The following is a 23,669-nucleotide window of genomic DNA, read 5'->3' as shown; positions in this document are numbered from 1 at the left end:
GTTACTTTCCCAGCTGCAATTACACAGGAAAGAGCATGCAGTGGTGGCCAAGAACTTCTAGTTATATATGCTCTGACCTGCCATAATTGTCCCCTTTAGGTCACTAATAGATATGATAAGAAATATGAACCTCTCGATAAAATCTTTACCTCCATTTGTGTCCTTGGGGAGTGGACTTCGAACATTCTCAGAATACAGAGATTTCTACTGTAATATTTTGTGTGGGGCTTGGCTGCAAAGCCAAACTGAACTGCATGGACTAAATTAGAGTCGGAAGACTTGCCAACTTGGAGACTAAACACTCCTACTAACGTAATAAAAGCAAATGCTAGGGGGCATGCTTGACATCCTTGATCTCGTGTAATCTTCCCAGCTGCACATGGGATGTGAATTGCCATGCTCAATGGAGATTGAATTGCTAGGGGGGAAAGATATCAGATGGCAAAGAGAACACTTGAGGGGCAGCCCAGTGACATACGAGTGAGTGGCTTTAGGTAGTGGGACAGATGGCACAGATCAGGATCTCTTATAATGTGAATCTGCATGAAAAATCTAGGCTACAGTAATATTGCATTTGCTATGTATCAGTATTGAAAGACAGTGATGCATGCATCCACAAGGTAGTTCATAGCATCCAAGAAACATATACAGAGGAACTGGTGTGCAGGGGTCTTGGTTACATGCTGGAAAGTCAAAGTCAAGTAAGACACAGGTGGTCCTTATCCTCAGGCAGCTAGCAGTCTAGGGCGGTTCTCACAAAATCATGGCCCAGGAGGCAAAAGAAATGATTGGAAAAGCTGGGAGGGCATCATGGACACATGGCAGGCACACATGCTCTACCAGGGTGGACAGCCTCTCCTCAGCTCCAACCAACATCTGCCATGCTAGAAAGCAGCCTGATTGGCAAATTTTTCAAGTGAAGTCAGAATCAACATTTTTTTTTCTTCCCAAAACATCATGGGAGCCAAACCTGAAATAACTGTGTGCTGAATTTAGCCTGCAGGCTGTGCAGGTGTTTATTTCTTGCCTAGATTTGGGAGTACAGAGCTAACTGAGAGCGGGTTCAATTCATGTTGGTCGAATGATTAAGAGACTGAATGCATCTTAACCATGTTATTTTTACTTCCATTTGTAAAGAAAGTTCACCAGGGTCCTGTACATCAATGAATTTAATAATGTCCACTTGCTTAGTTTCTGATTTAATTACCCTATACGATCCATGCCTTGAAACATTTTGTCTACCAAACCAAACATAGAGAGAAATAATTTTGAAGGATCTAATCTCTCAAAGAAGACAGAAAAGACCACTCAGAACTCTTACTCAGACTGAGATGAATAGTATAGCTGTTGAAATGTTATTCCTGACAAAATTAAGATGATGGAGTTTTATGGCTCCTTCCAGGATTCCCAGGGCCCATGTGTTTCTGGGGGATGTCTATCCAGGCCGGTTCCTTGGGAAGAACAAAGGGATGCTGGCCGGGTCACCAGGAGGGTGATACGTGGGAGCTGCCATTTTGTACTCATATTTGCACTATGTTAAACTTCAGTTTTTGTAGTTCAATCCATACATAGGGGATTTGACAGCATCTAGCAAATGATGCACACAAATACCACTTAGCTCTGCAATGCTCCTTGTAGGGACCTATCCCAAAGATAAAGAGGCAAAATAACAAAAAGATATATGTACAAGCTATTCACTGCAACATTGTTTGCAAAAGCAAAAGATTAGAAACATACCTGAAGTGACCATCAACTTGGGCATTTTGAGTAAGGCATAGGGCATGTGAACAATTGTGTAAAATGGGAATGGAGGGAGGCATAGAATGGATAAGATCTTCAGGGTATACTGCTTAGTTTTATATAAAAGAGGCACCAGAAGACTACCTATAGTTTGTTGCTTTTCCATGCATATATAAGTCTATTTTCAAACAAAACAGTGGAAGAATATAAAAAAAGCTAATAAAAAGCATAATTTCTGGGGCGGAGGCCGGGACAGAAGATAGATTTTTCTTGCTTTATAGTTTGACTTTGCAACCACGTACATGTGTTACAGATTCAAAAAAACAGATAAATAAAAGCATCTGTCGATATTGAGAACCCAAACAAATGAGCCTAATTCTATCAAATTGGTGACATAACCACACAGAACAACACATTAATTAAGGGACTTTAAAATGCAGAATTTTGACTCTACACTCAGAGTGGGATACCTTCTCAAGACAAAGACAAACAAACAAAAACACCTTCCATCCAAAACAAAATGAAAAACAAAAATCCAATGAAATCTAAAACTATAACACCTTAGTGTTGGTGATATTGCTACCATTATTTTGAAAGTATTGTATATATGTGCATACAAGTTAAAGCAAGTAAGCAATTAACACTCATGTTGTTATGAAGCAAGACCTTCAGTGGAAGAGAGGAAAGAGATTGAAGTATACAAACCAAAAGCTTAAGTAAAACCCTGCTGTCTTCAAACTTGAATTGGAAATATGTTTGTAACAATGAATTATTTTCCTTTTTTAAAAAAAGCAAATCTTTACTTCTTGGCTCTGACCACTGAAAAGCCTAGAAGCAATGACTACTTGATAACAGTGACTATCCTGAGGCCTAGCTTGTGGCCTCTAAATACCATTTCCCACCAGAAGATCCAGAGATTCTTGAAAAGATGGCTGATTTCAGGGCTGGGCCCAGAAATGCACAAGATAAGCCTGGGAATCTTGAAGGACCAGAAAGCTGAGGGCTTTCAAAGACCACTGGGAGCCAGACAAAATGTTTAGGAATCCATAGGAAGAGGAAAAACATGGGACAATTTTGAAACAGGAATTGAAGGGGGAAGGGCACAACTTTCAAAAGAATGACATAGCCCGAGGACATGACATAAACTGAATAGAACCAAATGGGTGCAAGATGGCAGTACCCACCACTATAAAAGCTGTCAACCCCATACCCTGGTGCCTTTCTCATCTTTTGAGGTGACCCAGAGTCTGTCTGTGGAGTGTGTTTCTCTCTAAATAAATCTACTTCTTTCTGATCAGTTTGCCTCTCACTGCATTCTTCCTGTGATGAGACATCAAAAAACTGAGCTTCCTTAAGTCCTGAAATGGGTATCTGATCTCACTTGGAAGCCTTTGGGGTTTTGGCCACTTTCAAGTCTCGGCAGCACGGGCTCAAGTTCCAATCAGGGTTTTGGCCGGGTTCGCATTCTGGCCATGTGGGTCGAGTTCCAGTCTGAGGTTTGGATGGATTTGAGTCCTGGCCATGTGGGTTCATGTCTCAATCAGGATTTTGGTGGCATTTGAGTTCCAGCCTCCAGGGTTGAAATCCGAATTAAGGTGTAAGATTTCAATTACAGCATCGCAGCAAATCCACTGAAACAGATTACATATGTAAACAGCCAGGAATGGGACCTCTCTGGTGGTACAGTAGAGAAGACTCGGCACTCCCAATGCAGGGGCCTGGGTTCGATGCCTGGTGAGGGAACTGCATTCAACCTGCTCCAACTAATAGTTCACATGCCTGCACTAAAGATCTTGCATGCCACAACTAAAGATCCCAGGTGCTAGAACTAAGACCTGGGACAGCCAAGTAAATGAACAATTTTTACCTTTTTTAAACCCTAATGATATTCCATTGTATGTCTCTACCACATTTTCTTTATCCATCCAACTCTCGATGCATCTAAGTTTTTTCTACATCTTGGCTATTGTTAATGATGCTCCAATGTATATGAGAGGACAAATATCACTTTGAGATCATTATTTTAAGTTTTTGGACTAACTACCCAGAATTGAGATTGCTGGATCAAATAGAAATTCTCTTTTGGATTTTTTTGAGGAACCTCCATTAAGTTCTCCAGTGGCTACACCATTTTACATCCCCACCAACTGTGCACACGGTTCCACATCCTAGTCAACACTTGTTATACTTTGCTTTATGAAAATGACCATCCTGATGGATGTGAGATAATATCTTACTATCATTTGATTTCCATTTTCCTGATGATTAGTGAGGGAGGAACTATCCTTATCCCGAATTTACAGAATAGGAAATCGCTGTCCAAAAATCCAATTATTGAGGTCACATGACTGGTAGGTGTTAGAGGTGGGATTTGAACCCAGGCAGAAATGCTCCAGGATGTACATGCCTGGTAAGTACACTGCACACTCTTCCATGTACTTAGCAAACCTGGGATCATGTTGTTTTGTATTCTGTTCTTTTCTCTCAATGTCATATTGGAATGATTTCTCATCACATTAAATATTCTCCTAAAACACAGTTTTAAGGAGGTTGATGACATGATGGCCTGTCTATGCTGTGGAACTTTAATGATTTTGGGGAATGTCCCAGATTTTCCCTTTTGCAAGAGACTCTGAGGACTATATCCTTGCTATTTATGTTTTTGGGTGCTTCCGTTCATTGCTTTAGCATAAACCTTAGAAGTAAAATTGCTGGGAAAAAGACCATACATATTTTAAGAAAAAGTCATCTCCAAAAAGATTGTACCAATTTACACTTTTTCAAAAAGTGTCCAAGATCTATCTGTTTGCTTTTTTGATTGTTTGGTTTTTTTTAATTTTTTTTACCTTTTTTGTCACTGGTGGCTATAAATCTCTTTCATCTGTAGGGGGTAAAGGAGATAAGTGGAAGTTGGGTGTAGATTGGTGCTTCGAAAGTCACCCTTTAGGCATCCCTGGTTGTCCAGTGGTTAAAACTGCATGCTTCCAATGCAGGGGACTTTGATTTGATTCCTGGTTGGGGCACTAAGATTCCAGATGCTGTGCAGCGCTGCCAAAAAAGAAAAAAAAAGTTGATAAAGATCAGATTTTGTCCTCATGTTGGTAGCACAGGCTACAAATACAGAGCTTGAAGAACAGTGGGGTCATTAACAGACACAGCTCCAGCCCCGGCTTTAGGCTCATCTAGGGAAGCAAAGACAGACTTTTTTTGGTTGATATTATGGTAGTAAGCCTTGCTGACACACTATGTCTCCCAATATGGATGCAGCAGGATGTTCTTGTGGAAACATCTATGAATTCATCCATTCAGTTATTCAACATGTATTTATTGAGGGCCTACTATGTGCTTGTCACCAGTACTGGAGCCAGAAGTTTGGAGGAGACTTCCTTCATCTGTACAACAGGGGTCATACCCTGCAGGGACTCATGTGAAAATAATGAAATGGCATATGTAATTAACCAGAGTTTTGATTCCTAATCTTTTTGGTGGATTCTCACCAACAGAGAAAGTACTTATAGTTCCATGAAGAGCACTTGGAAAATGAGTTTGAGAAACTGTTTACCTGAGTCTCTATTAAGCCCAGATCATGATATTTACTGTTAAAAAAATAAATACCAGTTCTGCTCTCACCTTTCCCCCCTTTATCAGATCTTCAAGTGGTTCTCTTTCACTCCCCTCAAGCTGATCATAATCCAGTGCCATCCCAGAAGGAGCAGGCAGACATGATCATGGACATAGGGCAGATCTGCACACACATGGGAACTGCAGGGCTTAGGGGTGTGTTTTAAGGTGCGGTGGCAAGACTGAAGTCAATGCTCCCTGTCACCCCACCCCAGCCTTTCCCTGGCTCCCTGAAGAGGAAGACCCTTACTCCTCTGGCCTCCTACCCACACCTCTCTTGTTTTCTCCATTTGGCCCTCCCCATTGTGGGTTGTCCCTTTATCTGTCTCCATGAAGCGGTGGTTGGTTCCTAAACCAGCCTTCTATCTCTGGGGTCCACCACAGCACCTGGCACAGAGTAGGTGCTCAATAAATTTGAACTGAATGAAAAAATGAGGATGGAAGTTAGACATCCCATTCACTGATGTTTGTTTTCCTGAGTAAAGGTCCATACTATGCATTGCATTGGGGTGTGTTTTCTACCATTTTTATTCTTCCTTCTGCTTCTCTCATCTGGGATCTCCCTCTACCTCTGACCCCTGCCCTCCACAGCCTGGGACTCTGCCTAGGGTCTCCAGGTGATAAGAAGTGATACTTCTACTCAAATTGTGCCAAATCATGGCAACATAATCCAAATGTTTTGTAGCTCTGCCCCTGGAGGAAGCTCAGAAAGGCTGAAGGCAAGGCCTTGTGCACCCTTGGTCCCCCTTTACATGAGTGACATCATCCCCAAAAGACTTGGGGCTAAGGGAAGGTGCATGCTGGGCCCTGGAGGGGTGAGGCTGGCTCAGGGATGCACATGGGCCAGTCATGTGGCAAGTGGGACTGGAAAGGACTCCCACTGTGTGGGTAGCAGAGAGCTGGCAACTGGGGTGGGGAGATAAAGGGGATCATCTCAGGTTGAAGGGCCTCACCCAGAACACCTCTGGAGCAGATGGCCCCTGCCAAAGTTCCTTTGAGATGGAAAAAGAGAATATTCTTTTAATACCCCTTACCATCCCTCTGACTGTGGAGGTGGCCAACAAGGTAGGGCCATCATCACCTCTTCCATGGTCTAATACACCATCCCATTTCCTTTGGGGCTGCCTCTGCCCAGCTCCAGTTCCTGGTGCTGGAGGAAAGTGGCAATCACATTGGGCAGGACCATGTGACCAAGGAAGGCCAATCATGGTACCCCATGCCCCTGCCAGGATGGTTGGTCCAGGCCTGACACATGATCTGTTGTGGACCAATCAGAGCCCTCTTTTGTTCTCTGATCTTTTCTGAGCTTCTTTACTTACACTTGAGACACCTTGGGGATATATGTGTAGAAGCATGAGGGAAGAAAGCTGTCAGGCTAAGATAATCAAAGATGAGAGAAGGGAAAGAGTGAGGGAGAGAAAGAGTGAGCTGATGGCTTCTGATTTCTTGGGTCCAGTCACTGAGATGTTTGGATCTGCTCTGGTTCCTGAGTTCCAGATCCCCAGTATCTTTCAAATATGTCTCCAATTTCCATGAAGCCAGTTGAAGCTGGGCTTCTCTCACTGGAGGTTCAGACGAGTTTTTAAATCCTGCCCAATCATGATGCATTTCTCTGACACAAAGAAAGGCACCCGTTTTAATAGCACCATTGGAAATAGAATCCTTTCTTCTTTACTGAGAATAGGGCTTTGCAGAGCACCAAACACAATCCACCACCATCCCTGTGAGGGAGAGCCCTGTTTGTAAGTGTGTGTCTGCTTGAAGTTGATTCCAGAAGCAGCCCCAGCATTTACACTGTGGGAGCCAGGCCAAACCATTTGTGTCCCTAATCATAAACCGAGAAATGCAGTGTTAGGAAGATGTCACCCGAGATCCAAGTCTCAGACAAGTTCAGGTTCTCTGTGCCCCCTTAGAATTTGCTCAGGCAGTGGCCCTGAATACTCTGGGGGAGACAGAAATACACCCCAGTCAGCCTGAGCCTTTACCTGCCACCTCCCTCATTATCCAGAGCCAGCAGCTTCTAGGTTTTATTTCTCTCCTTGGTAAGAAACAATTGGCTCTCTTAGCAGCTGAAGATGTGGGGTGCCCTTCCAAGAACAAAAAAGGCTAAGGCATGTAGTTGCCCTGAGGGAAGGGGTGGGGCAGGAAGGACTGGAGTTTGGGATTAGCAGATTTAAACTACTAATAGAGGATGGATAAACAACAAGATCCTACTGTATAGCACAGGGAGCTATATTCAAAATCCCATGATAAACCATAATGGAAAAGAATAGGAAAAATAATATAAATATATGCATAACAGTCATTTTGCTGTGCAGCTGAAATTAACACAGATGATATACCAACTATACTTCAATATAATTAGAAAACAAAAAGACTATGAATAACCTGTAGTTCCCCTCTTCTTCACTTCTGACACACACTCGCTGTTTTCTCTATAGAGAATGCCTTTTCTTCTCCCTCTTCCCCGCAACCTGTTCTTTAAGACTGTACTCAGCCCCCCTGGGAAGATTTCTTGGACACATGTTCACCCACCGTGGCCACTCCAGGGTGGCTTGGGTGACTTACTCGGGTGCTCCCCTTGTCTGTAGCCCTCATCCCCTCTAATCTGGCTCCAGCACCCCTTAACATAGCCCCCAGGGGTGCCATTTGCATGGAGTCCAGTGTAGACTTGTCTCAACTCAAGCAGGCCTCCTCAGGCCACCATGAGGCTGGGGGTTTCATATTACTGAAATTCCCTGTCTTCCTCAAAGCCTTCTTTGAGCCCATAACCCTCCTCTGAACTCCCAAAGGGAGTTCACATTGTCTCAACCCTCTGCATGGCTGTGCAATCACTGTGCACCATTTACTCATGTGAGCATCCAACCTCCCCACAGAGGGGTCTGGTAGCCCAATCACAGAGGGGGACCTGGGGCTTAGCAAGGGGAAGTGGCTGTTGAGTCCTAGAGGAACCATGTAATTGATCATCCAACCAGGACACTGTCAAGATGCGAAGGGAGACCATTAATCATTATGGTGGGACAACACACTGAGAGTGTCCCAGCCAACCCCACTGGTCACTTGGTGTATTTCAGGGATTGCTAGAACTGACTTACAGTATTTACCACCTGAGAGTTGTGGTGGAACTGAAGCTCTTTGAGGGCAGAGACCCTTAGTGTTCCCCTCTCATTGTGCCTTGCATCATGCCAGCATGGGATGGTGTCTTCACTTATTCCAGGATGAAGAGTGTCCCAGAATTCCCTTTACTCTCAGGGGGTTGGTTTTATGGGAAGGACCTGCCCAACTACAGGGGCTCAGAAGCATCTGCAGTGGTTTGGTTTGGTTTGGCCTGCAGAGGGCACCCTCCTCCCAGCTGCAGCTCAATGGTTCCTGCAAGTCCCAGATTTGAGAACCAGCTCCGTGGTTTGGCCCCTCACTTTCCAGATGTAGGCTTGACTGGCACTGGGTAATCGTTGCCATTGATGGTGAAGATGATAGTAGGCAGGCTCCTTATATTGCCTCATGGAACCATGTGCTGTTAGAGAAAGAGGAGAGAGGTTGGCCCAGCTGATCCCTGGTGTGTGGAGAGCCCTAGAGTGACCCTGTGGCATGTCCTTTCACCTCTTCACCAGAATGCCTGGCAGTGATGAGGTTCTGGATGCTGGTAACCTGTCTAGTTGGGCCAACCAGCAATATGGTCCCAGTATCCAGAATGGCCTGGCAGCCGCAGAAACAACCAACAACCACCACATTCATGGTGATGCTGAGAGGCAGTGGGACAAAGTGGGCACCAGGATCACTCTGAAGTCTCCCCCACGTGACTGCCCCCCTCCCTGACTGTCTCCAGAACAGCACTTCAGTTTATGCCTTGACTCTGTTTTTCTTTGCTCTGGTCACATTACTTTCTTTGACTTCCTTTCAGTTCTTGAATGCACCAGGCTCTCTTGTGCCTCTGGGCCTTGGCATGTGCTGGTCACCCTTCCTAGAAGACCTCCATCCCCTTTGTCTAGCTTATTTCTCCTCATCTTGCAGTTTCTAGCTTAAATGTCCCTTTCTCAGGGAAGTCTTTCCCGGAGACTAGATCAGGCTTCTGTCTTAGTCTCTCTCTGTGAGGATTCTTCATCGTTTGTAGCAAATACTGATGCACTAATTCATTATGTGTGTGACTCATTTCTTGTTGGTCTGCCTCATTAGATGTGAGGGCAAGTTGTATCCTCCATTCCTCCTCAAGTGCACTGCACACAGTGGATGCACAAGGTATGTTTGTTGGATGAAAGAATGAATGAGTTAAGAAATGAATGAGAAATAATGAGAGACTTGTGTCTGGGTCTGAACAACATTGGGTCAACCCACACAGTGAAGATGGAGGTTTTCTGGGAAGCAGATGCTTAGAGCTGTGGGGATGGAGACACAGCCTGCCCTGGAGTGTTTTTTTTTCCAGCATGGCACCCTCACCTGGCTCAGGCCTCTGGGCCTCTGGCCAGCCAATGCCCAAGAATACCCAGCAGGTCTCCAAGGACCTGTAAGCTTCTGTCTGAGGGTATCACACAGAATCTGTTTGTGGTATCAGACAGAATCCCCAGGCCTGTTTGTTCTCTGTATATGTCTGTGTGTGTCTCTGTGTGTGTGTAATTGTGTTCCTGTGTGTTTATTTGTGTGCTTATATATGTGTATATATGTGTCTCTGTGTGTGTTTCTGTGTGTCATTTTGTGTGGAGCATAGGTCTGTTTGTGTGACTGTGTGTCTGTGTGTGCATTTGTGTGTTCTGCATGTGTCCATGTTCACATGTTGGAGCATCACTTGGGGTGGCCCTCAGAGGGAGACGTTTACCAGTTCATGGTCATCTGCCAGAAGTGGGTTCTGGACACTGCTATCCACTTGAGCTCTCCTCTGTGGTAGCTGTGGTCCACCCCACAAAACATTACCATGTTGCCATTCTCCTTCCGGCTGAGGAGATAAAGAAGAAAAAGGGCTCCTTGTCAGAGAATCACACCACTCACTGTCTGAGGGCTGTGCTTATCCATCCATCAGAGGAACTACTATGGTTCCCATTTTACAGATGTGAAAATTGAGGCACTGAGGGATTGAGTACATGACCAAGGTTGGTCACCAGCTAATGAGTGGCTAAGAAGAGGTTTGAAGCTGGGCAGCCCTGTGGGCTCTGACCACGCAGACTTCTAAAGAGGGCCTGGTCTCCCTAGGAACCAGAGTGCTCAGAGATGATATCAGAGGACACCATGCCGGAGGGGTCTGCTTTCCCCCTTGTGTAGCCTGTCATTTTTCAGAGAAGCCAAGGCCGAAGGGCAATAAGGGCAAGCGTTCAGGCTTACCCTGGGTTGGTTTAACCTGTGACCTGTGCCATGCTTGGCGCCCCACACTCAGCAGGGTCCCTCACCTCTGCTATTCCTGTCTTGAAATTGCTGTTAGTTTTTAAACAAGTGGTTCCACATTTTCATTTTGCCTCCGCTCAATTGTGTAGCTGGTCCTGGACTCTCAGTAAAATGTTAGTGAGGAAGTAAGCATTCCCACTGTCCCTCTTCTTCTTCTATAACACCACCAGCAAATCCTGTTGCCTCTCCTCCAACCTGTACCCTGCTACCTTACATTGATATCCCTCTTCCCTCCACCCCCTGGAACAATGAGCTGTCTTTGAACCAATGAGTACAGTTGTAAACCAATAAATCTTTATTTACAGAAACCAGTGGTGGGGCCAGATGTGACTCTGGGGCCACAGTTATGCTGGACTAGACAGTCTCTTGGGAAATTTCTGTATCAGGTGGTCTATACATTTTGATGCATCTGAAAGCAACTTGCAGCTGATTTAGAGAGAGGGGTTGTCCAGTTCACACTTACTTGCTCAAGTAGAAGGCAAAGACATGATGAAAAATGATGCTCCATCTCTTTAGGCTGTCCAAGACAGCATTGACCCCTTGGAGGGCAAGGCTGGGGTAGCCCAGGCCCAGGATGCCACCAAAGGGTGAAAGCTCCAACCCAATCTGTGTCTTACTCAGGACAAATGCCTGGACCACATTGACAATGTTCCTGATCTGTGGGAGAGGAGTGTCCCCACATAAAGGTTACGGATGTGGGGCTGGGACTGGGCTGGGGTGAGATGCCATTAACACTGTAAAGAAGACGTGAGGCCTGGCTGTGTCCTGGGTGGACCTCAGATGGTTAGACCAAGCTGAGACAAGAATCCAGATTCCCTTTGTGCAGGGCTGTGGATTTTGACCAACACCTTCTCCTCCTGCACACACCATCTGAAGGGAGTCAAATTAGCCTCATGTCCTCTGTACAGGTGAGGAAACTGAGACTCAGGACAGGACCAAATTGTTTCAACTAGAGAATCCAATAAGTAGAGATTAGGGTAGTCTTGTCTTTGGCATCACTATGATCAGATGACAGAAATGGACTGAATTCATTGCAATGCATTGTGGATTCTGCATCTGCCCAGAAAGACAGAAGCCCATTATACAATGTTGCTGCCAGAGTTTTTGTGAAACTTCTGCCTGGAAAACATGCTTTTGAGGATGTGTGTGTGTGTTAGAGAGAGACAGAGAGAGACAGACAGAGACAGAGACAGAGTACTCAGGCCCCTTGGGGGAGGTGGGCCATAGATTTTATTGGACTCTCAAAGTCCCCCTAGAGTTGGAACACCTTTGTCAGTCCCTTCTCACATATTTAGCCCCCTGCTTTCCCTGCCCACATTCCTGAAGTCCTCGGCTGCCCCAAGGTGCCTAAGATCAGTTTTATTCTCTCCCCAAATAGCCCACACCTGTATGAATCCTGACTGGCCAGCCCAGCTCCACCACTTACCAGATGTGTGACCCTGGCAAGGTCCTGGTTCTCTGGACCTCAATTCCCTCCTCTGTATAATGCAGCTAATCATAGTACTTGCTGTATGGTGTTGTTGCAAGATTAAACATGTTATTTCCATGAAAGTGCCTGTCACAGTCTGAGAATAGAAATGTGGGTGATTTCCCCCTCTCTCCCTGCTCCCAGCAAAATGAACCTTAAGCTGCTCATGGGAAAAGGAGCTGGATAGCCTCACCCCAAGCCACTCTCTGTTAGCCCTTCAGGGATTTTGAGTGTCCGCAGGGGCTCTCTGTCCCCAGCGACATGCGGTGCTGGACAGATGGGGCCAGCCACTAGGGGACCTTGCGAAAGATGGGCCCTCACAGTTGCTCCTGTATCTGCTCTGTAAGCAGTGATCCCTCCCAGGGCCAGCCCTCAGTCATCTTCTTGTTTCCAGTTACCCAAACGGTGTCATAGCCAAGAAATCCAACCATCCTCCCACAGCCATAGCTGAGGTCAATGGTCTAGCTTGAGAGACGGCAAGTGGTGGACAAGTGAGGCTCAAAGAGCTTGTGTGTACCTGCAGACACAAGTGATGCATGTCCCTCAGGCAACAAGGACAGAGAAGGGGGTGAGAGGGGACTACAAGTTGGACTGGGTGGGGGCCGATACTAACACCAGGAAGGACTGGAGCAGTAGAGGGAGGGCACCCACAAGTCAGATTAGCCTGTGTCAAAGATGACCCTGAACTCCTGAGGGGGTGTTCCAATGGTGATATTGCTGACATAGTCCATCTGGGGGGCAGAGAGGGGTGGCTTGAGCAGGCCTGCCTGCCTTGGCCACCCTTGATTCCAGGAGTGCTTCCTCCCTGAGGTGTCCCATGTCTCCTGAAACGACTTTCCAATCACCCTACTTCACAGCTTCTGCTCAGACCAGTGCCTTCATTTGATTTTTTGTCCATGTGTGATGTTAGATTCCCTACCAGGGGTCAAACCTGCGTCAGTGCAGTAATAACACTGAGTCTTAACCACTGGACCTCCTGCAAAGTCCAAGTGTCTTAATTTGAGAAGTTCTCCAGTCTTCCCTTCAAGGCCTAGCCTGAGTGTTTCCTTCTCCAGGTGGCCCTCCTAGGTCATCCCAGGCTATTCCTCTTACCTCAGACCATGTCCTATCCACACCACACATTTGTCCCTTTTATTGTACACATATTTACTCTTTGCTTATCACTCAGGCTGGTCTATGCATTCTTGAAGGAGACATGAGACCTTTTTTAAAATCAAGAACAATAACCATAGTGTTAGAAAGTTATGGCATCACAGGCAATAGAGTTCAGTAAATTTTTCTGGTGTCCTTCCTGGATCTGCAGAGGCTGACCTTCCTCTGCCTGGGGTTTCAAACTTGATGTGCAGTTGGCTTTATCTTTTGATCAGACATGGCTCACCTTTCATCTGTAACTTTGCATCTCACTTACTTCAGAAAGAACAATGTCCCTCAAATTAATGACATATTTTTGGCCTGAAATGAATATTTGCCTGCCACCTGGTCATTGCCGGGCCCAGTCACCACAGACCAAGGGTTGAGAAGGAGAGTGCCTTCTCCTCTGGGAATGGGGTCCCTGTTCCCCACTGTTTCTGCTTCCTGCAGGAGCCCCAGCCCCAACATCCAGCCTTGCACCTACAGTTGAAATCAGTGCTAGGCCAGAACATCAGGGGGTGCTGTGGAGCACCATTCTCCCAACACACTCACATCCAGGTAGTCCCTCATGGATAGAAGAGAAACTTTTGGGTCTTCAGTGGCATTCTGGGACTTGCTGTCACTATTTTCCTCCAGCAAATGTGTCAGCCTGTTTTTTTCCCTGAGGGTTTCTCACATGGTCTTGATCTTCATTGGAGGGATTCTTTCACCGAACATTGGGAAAAGGAAACAAAGAAGGGGCAGCAATCAGCTGTCCCTGTTATAGTATGACTGTCATTCCTTGCACTGTAATAGCACTTTGTATTTTCCCACCATTTTTTATGAGTGTCTTGTTATTATTAGGAGGCCATGCAAAGACTAGGGCAAAGTCCTCGGTTTGAATACGGTTTCTGATGTATACTCTTGGGTAAGTGGTATGACCAATTGATGTCACAGTTTTCCTGTTGGTAAAAGGTGAAATATAATAACCCCTCTCCCATACAGGACGTGGTGGGTGTTAAGTGAGGTGATGGATATAATATAACTGATATGTAGGAAGTCTCGATGATGACAGCCATTACCATTGTTATGGCCATCCCACGTTCTCTTTTTTTTTTTTTTCAAGTATATAGGTACTTTTTTTTTTGCCCACTTTTTTTTTTATTTTTTGGGGGTACACCAGGTTCAATCATCTGTTTTTATACACATATCCCCATATCCCCTGCCTTCCTTGAATCCCCCCCCCCTCGAGTCCCCCCCACCCTCCCTGCCCCAGTCCTCTAAAGCATCTTCCATCCTTGAGTTGGGCTCCCTTTGTTATACAACAACTTCCCACTGACTATTTTACAGTTGGTAGTATATATATGTCTGTGCTACTCTCTCGCTTCGTCTCAGCTCCCCCTTCAACCCCTGCCCCCTCCCATACCTCAAGTTCTCCAGCCCATTCTCTGTATCTGCATCCTTGCTCTTGTCACTGAGTTCATCAGTACCATTTTTAGATTCCGTATATGTGAGTTAGCATACCATATTTGTCCTTCTCTTTCTGACATACTTCACTATGTATGACAGACTGTAGTTCTATCCACCTCATTACATATAGCTCCATCTCATCCCCTTTTATAGCTGAGTAATATTCCATTGTATATATATGCCACATCTTCTGTATCCATTCATTTGTTGATGGGCATTTAGGTTGCTTCCATGTCCTGGCTATTGTAAAGAGTGCTGCAATAAACATGATGGTACAAGTTTCTTTTGGGATTATGGTTTTCTTTGGGTATATGCGCAGGAGTGGGATTACTGGATCATATGGTAGTTCTATTTCTAGTTTTTTAAGGAACCTCGAAATTGTTTTCCATAGTGGCTGTACCAACTTACAGTTCCACCAACAGTGCAGGAGAGTTCCCTTTTCTCCACACCCTCTCCAACATTTGTGGTTTCCAGATTTTGTGATGATGGCCATTCTGATTGGTGTGAGGTGATACCTCATTGTGGCTTTGACTTGCATTTCTCTGATGATGAGTGATGTTGAGCATCTTTTCATGTGTTTGTTGACCATCTGTATGTCTTCTTTGGAGAAATATCTATTTAGGTCTTCCGCCCATTTGTGGATTGGGTTATTTGCTTTTTTGGTATTAAGCTTCATGAGCTGCTTGTAAATTTTGAAGGTTAATCCTTTGTCCATTGTTTCATCGGCAATTATTTTTTCCCATTCTGAGGGTTGCCTTTTAGTGTTGTTTATGGTTTCTTTCGCTGTGCAAAAGCTTTTAAGTTTTCTGAGGTCCCATTTGTTTATTCTTGATTTTATTTCCATGATTCTAGGAGGTGGGTCAAAAAGGATGTTGCTTTGATGGATGTCATACAGTGTTCTGCCTATGTTTTCCTTGAGGAGTTTGATAGTGTCTGGCCTTACATGTAGGTCTTTAATCCATTTGGAGTTTATTTTTGTGGATGGTGTTAGGAAGTGTTCTAACTTCATTCTTTTACATGTTGCTGTCCAATGTTCCCAGCACCACTTATTGAAGAGGCTGTCTTTTTTCCATTGTATACTCGTGCCTCCTTTGTCAAAGATAAGGTGCCCATATGTGTTTGGGCTTACTTCTGAGTTCTCTATTCTATTCCATTGATCTTCCTTTCTATTTTTGTGCCACTACCATACTGTCTTGATCACTATGGCCTTGTAGTCTAGTTTGAAGTCAGGAAGCCTGATTCCACCAACTCCATTTTTCCTTCTCAAGATTGCTTTGGCTATTCGGGGTCTTTTGCATTTCCATACAAATCGTAAGATTTCTTGCTCTAGTTCTGCGAAAAATGCCATTGGTCATTTGATCGGGATTGCATTGAATCTGTAAATTGCTTTGGGTAGTACAGTCATTTTCATGATGTTGATTCTTCCAATCCAGGAACGTGGTATGTCTCTCCATCTGTTTGTGTCGTCTTTGTTTTCTTTCATCAATGTCTTAAAGTTTTCTGCATACAGATCTTTTGCCTCCTTAGGCAGGTTTATTCCTAGGGATTTTATTCTTTTTGTTGCAATGGTGAATGGGAGAGTTTCCTTAATTTCTCTTTCTGCTCTTCCGTTGTTAGTGTATAGGAATGCAAGAGATTTCTGTGCATTAATTTTGTATCCTGCTACTTTACTAAACTCATCAATGAGTGCTAGCAGTTTTCTGGTAGAGTCTTTAGGGTTTTCTATATATAATATCATGTCATCTGCAAAGAGTGACAATTTTACTTCTTCTTTTCCAATTTGGATTCCTTTGATTTCTTTTTCTTCTCTGATTGCTGTGGCTAAAACTTCCAAAACTATGTTGAATAATAGTGGTGAGAGTGGACACCCTTGTCTTGTTCCTGTTCTTAGAGGGAATGCTTTCAGTTTTTCCCTATTTAGAACGATGTTGGCTTTTGGTTTCTCATATATGGCTTTTATTATGTTGAGGTAATTTCCTTCTATGCCCATTTTCTGGAGAGCTTTTATCATAAATGGATGTTGAACTTCGTCAAAAGCTTTTTCTGCCTCTATTGAGATGATCATATGGTTTTTATCCTTCAATTTGTTGATATGATGTATCACGTTGATTGATGTGCGTATATTGAAGAATCCTTGCATCCCAGGGATAAACCCCACTTGATCATCGTGGATGATTTTTTTAATGTGCTGTTGGAGTCTGTTAGCTAGTATTTTGTTGAGGATTTTTGCATCTATATTCATCAGTGATATTGGTCTGTAGTTTTCTTTTTTTTGTGACATCTTTGCCTGGTTTTGGTATCAGGGTGATGGTAGCCTTGTAGAATGAGTTTGGGAGTGTTCCGCCTTCTGCAATATTTTGGAAGAGTTTGAGAAGGATAGGTGTTAACTCTTCTCTAAATGTTTGATAGAATTCGCCTGTGAACCCATCTGGTCCTGGGCTTTTGTGTGTTGGGAGATTTTTAATCACTGCCTCAATTTCCGTACTTGTGATTGGTCTGTTCATGGTTTCTATTTCTTCCTGGTTCAGTCTTGGAAGATTGTATTCTTCGAAGAATTTATCCATTTCTTCCAGGTTATCCAACTGATTGGCATATAGCTGCTTGTAGTAGCCTCTCATGATGTTTTGTATTTCTGAGGTGTCCGTTGTGACTTCTCCTTTTTCATTTCAAATTCTGTTGATTTGCATCTTCTCCCTTTTTTTCTTGATGAGTCTGGCTAATGCTTTATCAATTTTGTTAATCTTCTCAAAGAACCAACTTTATTTTCATTTATTTTTCTTATGGTTTCTTTCCTTTCTTTTTCATTTATTTCTGCTCTGAACTTTATGATTTCTTTCCTTCTGCTCACTTTGGGGTTTCTTTGTTCTTCTTTCTCTAGTTGTTTGAGGTGTAAGGTTAGGTTGTTTATTCGATCATTTTCTTGTTTCTTAAGGTAGGACTGTATTGCTATAAACTTCCCTCTTAGAACTGCTTTTGCTGCATCCCATAGGTTTTGGGTTGTTGTGTTTTCGTTGTCATTTGTTTCTAGATATTTTTTGATTTCCTCTTTGATTTCTTTAGTGATTTCTTGGTTGTTTAAGAGTGAATTGTTTAGCCTCCATGTGTTTGTATTTTTTGCAGTTTTTTTCCTGTAATTGATATCTAGTCTCATGGCGTTGTGGTCTGAGAAGATGCTTGATATGATTTCAATTTTCTTGAATTTGCTGAGGTTTGATTTGTGACCCAAGATGTGATCTATCCTGGAAAATGTTCCGTGTGCACTTGAGAAGAAAGTGTAGTCTGTCGTTTTTGGACGGAATGTCCTATAAATATCAATTAAGTCAAGATGGTCTAATGTGTCATTTAAAGCTTGTGTATCTTTATTTATTTTCTTTTTGGATGATCTGTCCATTGATATAAGTGGGGTGTTCAAGTCTCCCAGTATTATTGTGTTACTGTCGATGTCCCCTTTTATAGCTGTTAGCATTTGCCTTATGTATTGATGTGCTCCTATATTGGGTGCATAGATATTTAGCATTGTGATATGTTCTTCTTGAATGGATCCCTTGATCATTATGTAGTGTCCTTCCTTGTCTCTTTTAATAGTCTTAACTTTCAAGTCTAATTTGTCTGATATGAGTATTGCTACTCCAGCTTTCTTTTGACTTCCATTTGCATGGAATATCTTTTTCCATCCCTTTACTTTAGTCTATATGTATCCCTCGGTTTGAAGTGGGTTTCTTGTAGGCAGCATATAGAAGGGTCTTGTTTTTGTATCCATTCAGCCAGTCTGTGTCTTTTGGTTGGAGCATTTAATCCATTGACATTTAAAGTGATTATTGACATGTGTGTTCCAATTACCATTTTCTTAATTGTTTTGGGATTGTATTTGTAGGTGTTTTCCTTTTCTTGTGTTTCCTACTTAGAGAAGTTCCTTTAGCAATTGTTGTAAGGCTGGTTTGGTGGTGCTGAATTCTCTTATCTTTTGCTTGTCTGGAAAGCTTTTGATTTCTCCCTCAAATCTGAATGAGATTCTTGCTGGGTAGAGTATTCTTGGCTGTAGGTTTCTCTCTTTCAGGACTTTCAGTATATCCTGCCATTCCCTTCTGGCCTGCAGAGTTTCTGTAGAAAGGTCAGCTGTTATCCTGATGGGTTTTCCCTTATATGTTGTTTGTTGCTTTTCTCTTGCTGCTTTTCATATTTTTTCTTTGTGTTTAATTGTCATTAGTTTGATTAATATGTGTCTTGGTGTATTTCTCCTTGGGTTTATTCTGTATGGGACTCTCTGTGCTTCTTGGACTTGGTGAATTATTTCCTTTCCCATATTGGGGAAGTTTTTCACTATAACCTCTTCAAATATTTTCTCAGACCCTTTCTTGTTTTCTTCTTCTTCTGGGATGCCTATAATTCGAATGTTGGCACATTTAAGGTTATCACTGATGTCTCTGAGACTGTCTTCTATTCTTTTTATTCTTTTTTCGTTTTCCTGCTCTGTGGCGTTTGTTTCCCCCATTCTATCTTCCAACTCATTTATTCGTTCTTCTGCCTCAGTCATTCTGCTGGTTATAGCATCTAGAGTATTTTTAATTTCAGTTATTTTGTTATCCATTACTGTTTGTTTTTCTGAGTTCTTATGAAATGTTTCTTGTACTTTCTCTATTTTATCGAGATTTTGTATCATTTTTACTATCATTACTCTGAATTCTTTTTCAGGCATTTTTCCTATTTCCTCCTCATTTATTTGGGCTTGTGGGTTTTTTTCCTGCTCCTTTGCCTGCATGGTGTTTCTTTGTTTCCTCATGGTTTTCCAAACTTTTGGGGTTGCTTGTCCTGGCAATAGAGGTGTTTATAGAAGACTGTCCAAGCCTCAGACTAATGTCCAAGTATTGGATTAAACGAATATTAAGTCTAGGAAACACATACATGTATAAGACACACAATTACTGAATCCGTTAGGACATAAGGCTCTAGAAAGACCTGACAGAACCCCAGTGTGCTATCAGATATTCAAAGAGAAACCCAACAGAAATTGACAACTGAAACAGAACAAATCAGAGACAAAAGCAAAAGCAAACAAACAAACAAATAACACCCTACACATACAAACATCAATCCAGGGAGATTTTGTAAGCTAGGATCAAATATAGAAAAGAACTGGAGTACCACCAGAGAGAATGGAGATTCTCAGAATGTAATTAGACAACTGTACTAAGAACTAAGATAAAGACAAAAGCCTAATATTAAATACCAAGGTGGTGCGTCATCTGGAGAATAGAGCAAGGAATCTGAGCAGACTGATAGTGTTGCTTATAAGTATGTTAAGATAAAATAAAGTTAAAATGTCTGGAAGAAAGGGGAACAGAAGAGCATAGTGTGACTGGAAATATGCAAATAAAAAGAACGGAATAGAAATGTATAAAAGATAGGGATGAAAGGAAAGTATGAGAGATATATTGTCTGTACTACCGAAAACTTAGCTAGATATAGAAGTATATAAAAAGGCAAAAAATAAAAAAAGAATAAAATATCATTAAAAAATCATGTTATAAAACTTGTAGATCCCTTAGGGCTAAGATCGTATTTAATACAGAAAAGAAAAAAAAAAAAAAAAGAAAGAGAGAAAAAGAAAAAAAAATATCCAGAACTGATCCCAGAATGGACCAGTTCAATAGGTATTGATACTACTATTTCTGTTTCCTTAGCGTCTCAGCTGTAAGTGTCCTTCTCCTTGCCTTGGGTTTTTTTGCGTTATTCTGTGACCAGCAGAGGTTCCTTTATTGTTCGTCTGTAAGCGTTGGTGTGTGGGGAGGGAGAGGGTACAATAGTGGCTCCTTCTCCTGGGAGTGAGTGAGCAGTGGCGCACTGTTGTTTCAGTCAGGCTTGGAGGTGCCTGTTGCAGAGGGCGCTGGTGGCTCAGGCGTAAACAAAAAGTCTTAGAGTTGGGCCTCTCTCGGGGTTTTTTTCTTTTTGATGCTGTTGTTTTTTTTTTTTTTTTTTTTTTTCTTTCTCTCGGCAGCCTCCCTACTGCTGGCGTTGCAAGGGGTTTTAATCTAGCTCCGCCAGAGTGCCTGAGGGTGCTTTTTATCCCTGAGCACCTTAGGTGGCCCGCAGGGCTTCTCTCCACTGTCTGTTGCAGAGGCGCCAAAAGAGAGAGAGAGGCTACGCGCATGGCTCCTCCCCCCGGCCCGTGAGCCTGCAGCCTCCAGCCGCCATCATGGCCGGGCAGCTCTCAGGGACGGGCACTCCTCTCCGCGGACCTCCTCCCTCCTGTCCTCTCGGTCCGGCACCCTACCGGCAACAATGTTTCTCACCCTGAACCAGCTCTCTGGTTCCCACGCTCCCGCTCCTGGACCCTCCGTTCAGCTGCGGATCGACATCTGGGTCCGGGATCGCTGAGCTGTGCTGCGGACCTTCCGTATGTTTCTCACTCCCTCCCATCTGCCACAGCTCCGCCGCCTCACCCTCTTTGAGCCGTCGTAGATGCCTCCTTACTGGCTATGTTGGGCTCCCCGGAGCCCTTTCTGGTGTCCAAGGCCGTCTGCTGGTGTTCAGCTGGTTCTCTGTGGGAATTACTGCATCCTTCCGTGCATTCCCAATGCATCTGTGGAGAGGGATGCACTCCACATCTCTCTACTTTGCAGCCATCTTTTCTCTTCTGTCCCCACGTTCTCTTTTTCAAAGTAGCTCTGGGAAGCACATAGAAAGGGGATCATTATCTTATCTTTATTCAGGAAAATTTGAAATGCAGGGAGTTTGTGTCTTGGCTATGGTCACAATACTTGTTAGAGGTAAAACATCCTAGGAATAGCCTTCTTTATCTTTTTTCAGGGCTCAAAGAGAAGAAAGGGATGAGAGAGGATGCCACAAGATGTGGCATAAATTAGGAAATTCAGAGGCAGGGGAGCAAGGAAGACTCAAAATAGGAAGAAAAAACTCAGAGCTGTCTGCATGCACAGAGACAGCCAAAGAGATGGAGAGAGAAAAGAGATACAGAGATGAAGACACAGACACATTCACACAGAAAAGGAGAGAGAGCATAGAGAAGACCTAGAAGCTAATACAGGAGAATTGCTCTTGCATAGGACCCCACTTACAGTTGCAGAGTTGGTGCACTGAACAATTCCAAGGAGTTCAATTTTCACATAGGTCATGATGTGACTGGCACCCCTAGAGTTGTGCAACCCTGCAGGCTGACTCCAAGACCCTTGGGCCCCACGGTGCCCATGGCAAGTTACTCATCAATAAGTGTAGGTTGAACTTTAAGATTGTCAGGAATGATTATCCCTTCTAATCCTGATGGGTGGAAGAATAAGAGGACAAGAAAAACCCCAGAAAGAGCGGTGATGCCACTTGCAGTCCCCGTGCTTACATGACTAGGCACTCTGAGAGGGCCACCACCCCAAAGATCCCAAGCCATTTCACGTTTCTTTCCTGGCTGCAGTTACTCAGGAAACAGCATGCCATGGTAGCCAGGAGCTCCTAGTTACATATGCTCTGATCCGCCCTAATTGTCCTCTTTAGGCCACTAATGGATAGGATAAGAGATATGAACATAATAAAATCTTTACCTCCATCAGTGTCTGTGGGGTGTGTACTTCAAAATTTTTCAGATACACATGTTTCTACTGTAATCTCTCCCTTTGGGTTTGTCTGCAAAACCAAACTGAACCACACGAACTAAGTAAGAGTGGGGAGACTCTTCCTAAGTTAGAGACAAAACATTGCTACTAACTTGATGACAGTAAATGTTAGGGGTCATGTTTGATATTCATAATCTCATGTGGTCTTCCTAGCAACTTCATGAGATGTACATTGTTGTCCTCAGTTTGAAAGGAGATTGTTAGGAGGAAAACAGATGAAATGGCAAAGAGAATACTTGAGGGGCAGCCCAGTGACTTATGAGTAAGTGGCTTTAGGTAGTAGGACAGATGGCATAGGTCAGGGGCTTTTATGATACCAATCTGAGTCAAAAATTTAGGCTAGAGTAGTATTACAATTGCACATTTCTATTATTGGAGGATATGTGATGCATGCACCCACAGTATACTTTATATCATCCAACAAACTGATATAGAGGACCACATTTGCTGGGTTCTGGATTAGATCCCGGAAAGTCAAAGCCGAGTAAGACACAGGTGGTCCTTATCTTCCGGGAGCTAGCAGTCTAGGGCACTTCTCAGAAACTCATGGCACAGGGGGCAAGATAAATGAATAGAAGGTCTGGGGGGGCATCATGGACACAGGGCAGGCACCACATATCCTACCAGTGGAGGCAGCCTTTCCTCAGCTCCAACTAGTGTCTGCCATACTGGAAAGCAGCCTGGTAGGCCCAGTTCTCCAGAGAAGTCAGAAGTCTAGATATTTAAATCAAATCCCCTGATTTTAAATGTTAGCAACTTTTTTCTTTTCTTCTTCAGAAAACATTGTGACAGCCAAACCTGCAACAACTATGTGACAGATTCAGCCTGTAGGCTGTTCAGGTTTTTATTCCTTGCCTAGAGGTGAGATTAGAGAGGGAACAGAGAGGGGTTTCAATTCATGTTGTTTGAAAGAGTAAGACACTGAATGCATCTTAACCATGTTAATATTCCTTCCATTTGTAAAGAATGATCACCAGGGTCCTGTACACCAACAAATTTAATAATGTCCACCTGCTGAGCATCTGATTTAATTCCCCAATAGGAGCCATACCTTGAAACATTTTGTCTACCAAACCAAACAAATAAAGATATATTTTTTAAGGGTCTTATCTCTGAAAGAAGAAAGAAGAAAACACTCAGAGATCCTTCTCAGCCTGAAATGAAGAGGCTATCTTTTAAACTATTATTCCAGACAAAGGGAAGACAATGGAGTTTTATGGCTCCTTCCAGGATTCCCAGGTCCTGGGTCTTCCTGGGTGATATCTATCCAG

The 23,669-nt window shown here is 43.5% G+C and overlaps 1 pseudogene; it reads right to left on the bottom strand.

Annotated features, from left to right (window-relative positions):
- Positions 1 to 8,931: 8,931 nt before the first annotated feature.
- The window catches only part of LOC130848751 (protein CFAP20DC-like), a 41,945-nt pseudogene continuing 27,207 nt past the window's right edge, over positions 8,932 to 23,669 (bottom strand).

Source organism: Hippopotamus amphibius, chromosome 3, assembly GCF_030028045.1.
Source record: "Hippopotamus amphibius kiboko isolate mHipAmp2 chromosome 3, mHipAmp2.hap2, whole genome shotgun sequence".
NCBI lineage: Eukaryota > Metazoa > Chordata > Mammalia > Artiodactyla > Hippopotamidae > Hippopotamus > Hippopotamus amphibius.
Note: the sequence above shows the minus strand (reverse complement) of the source record. Positions and strands in the feature narration are given on the sequence as shown.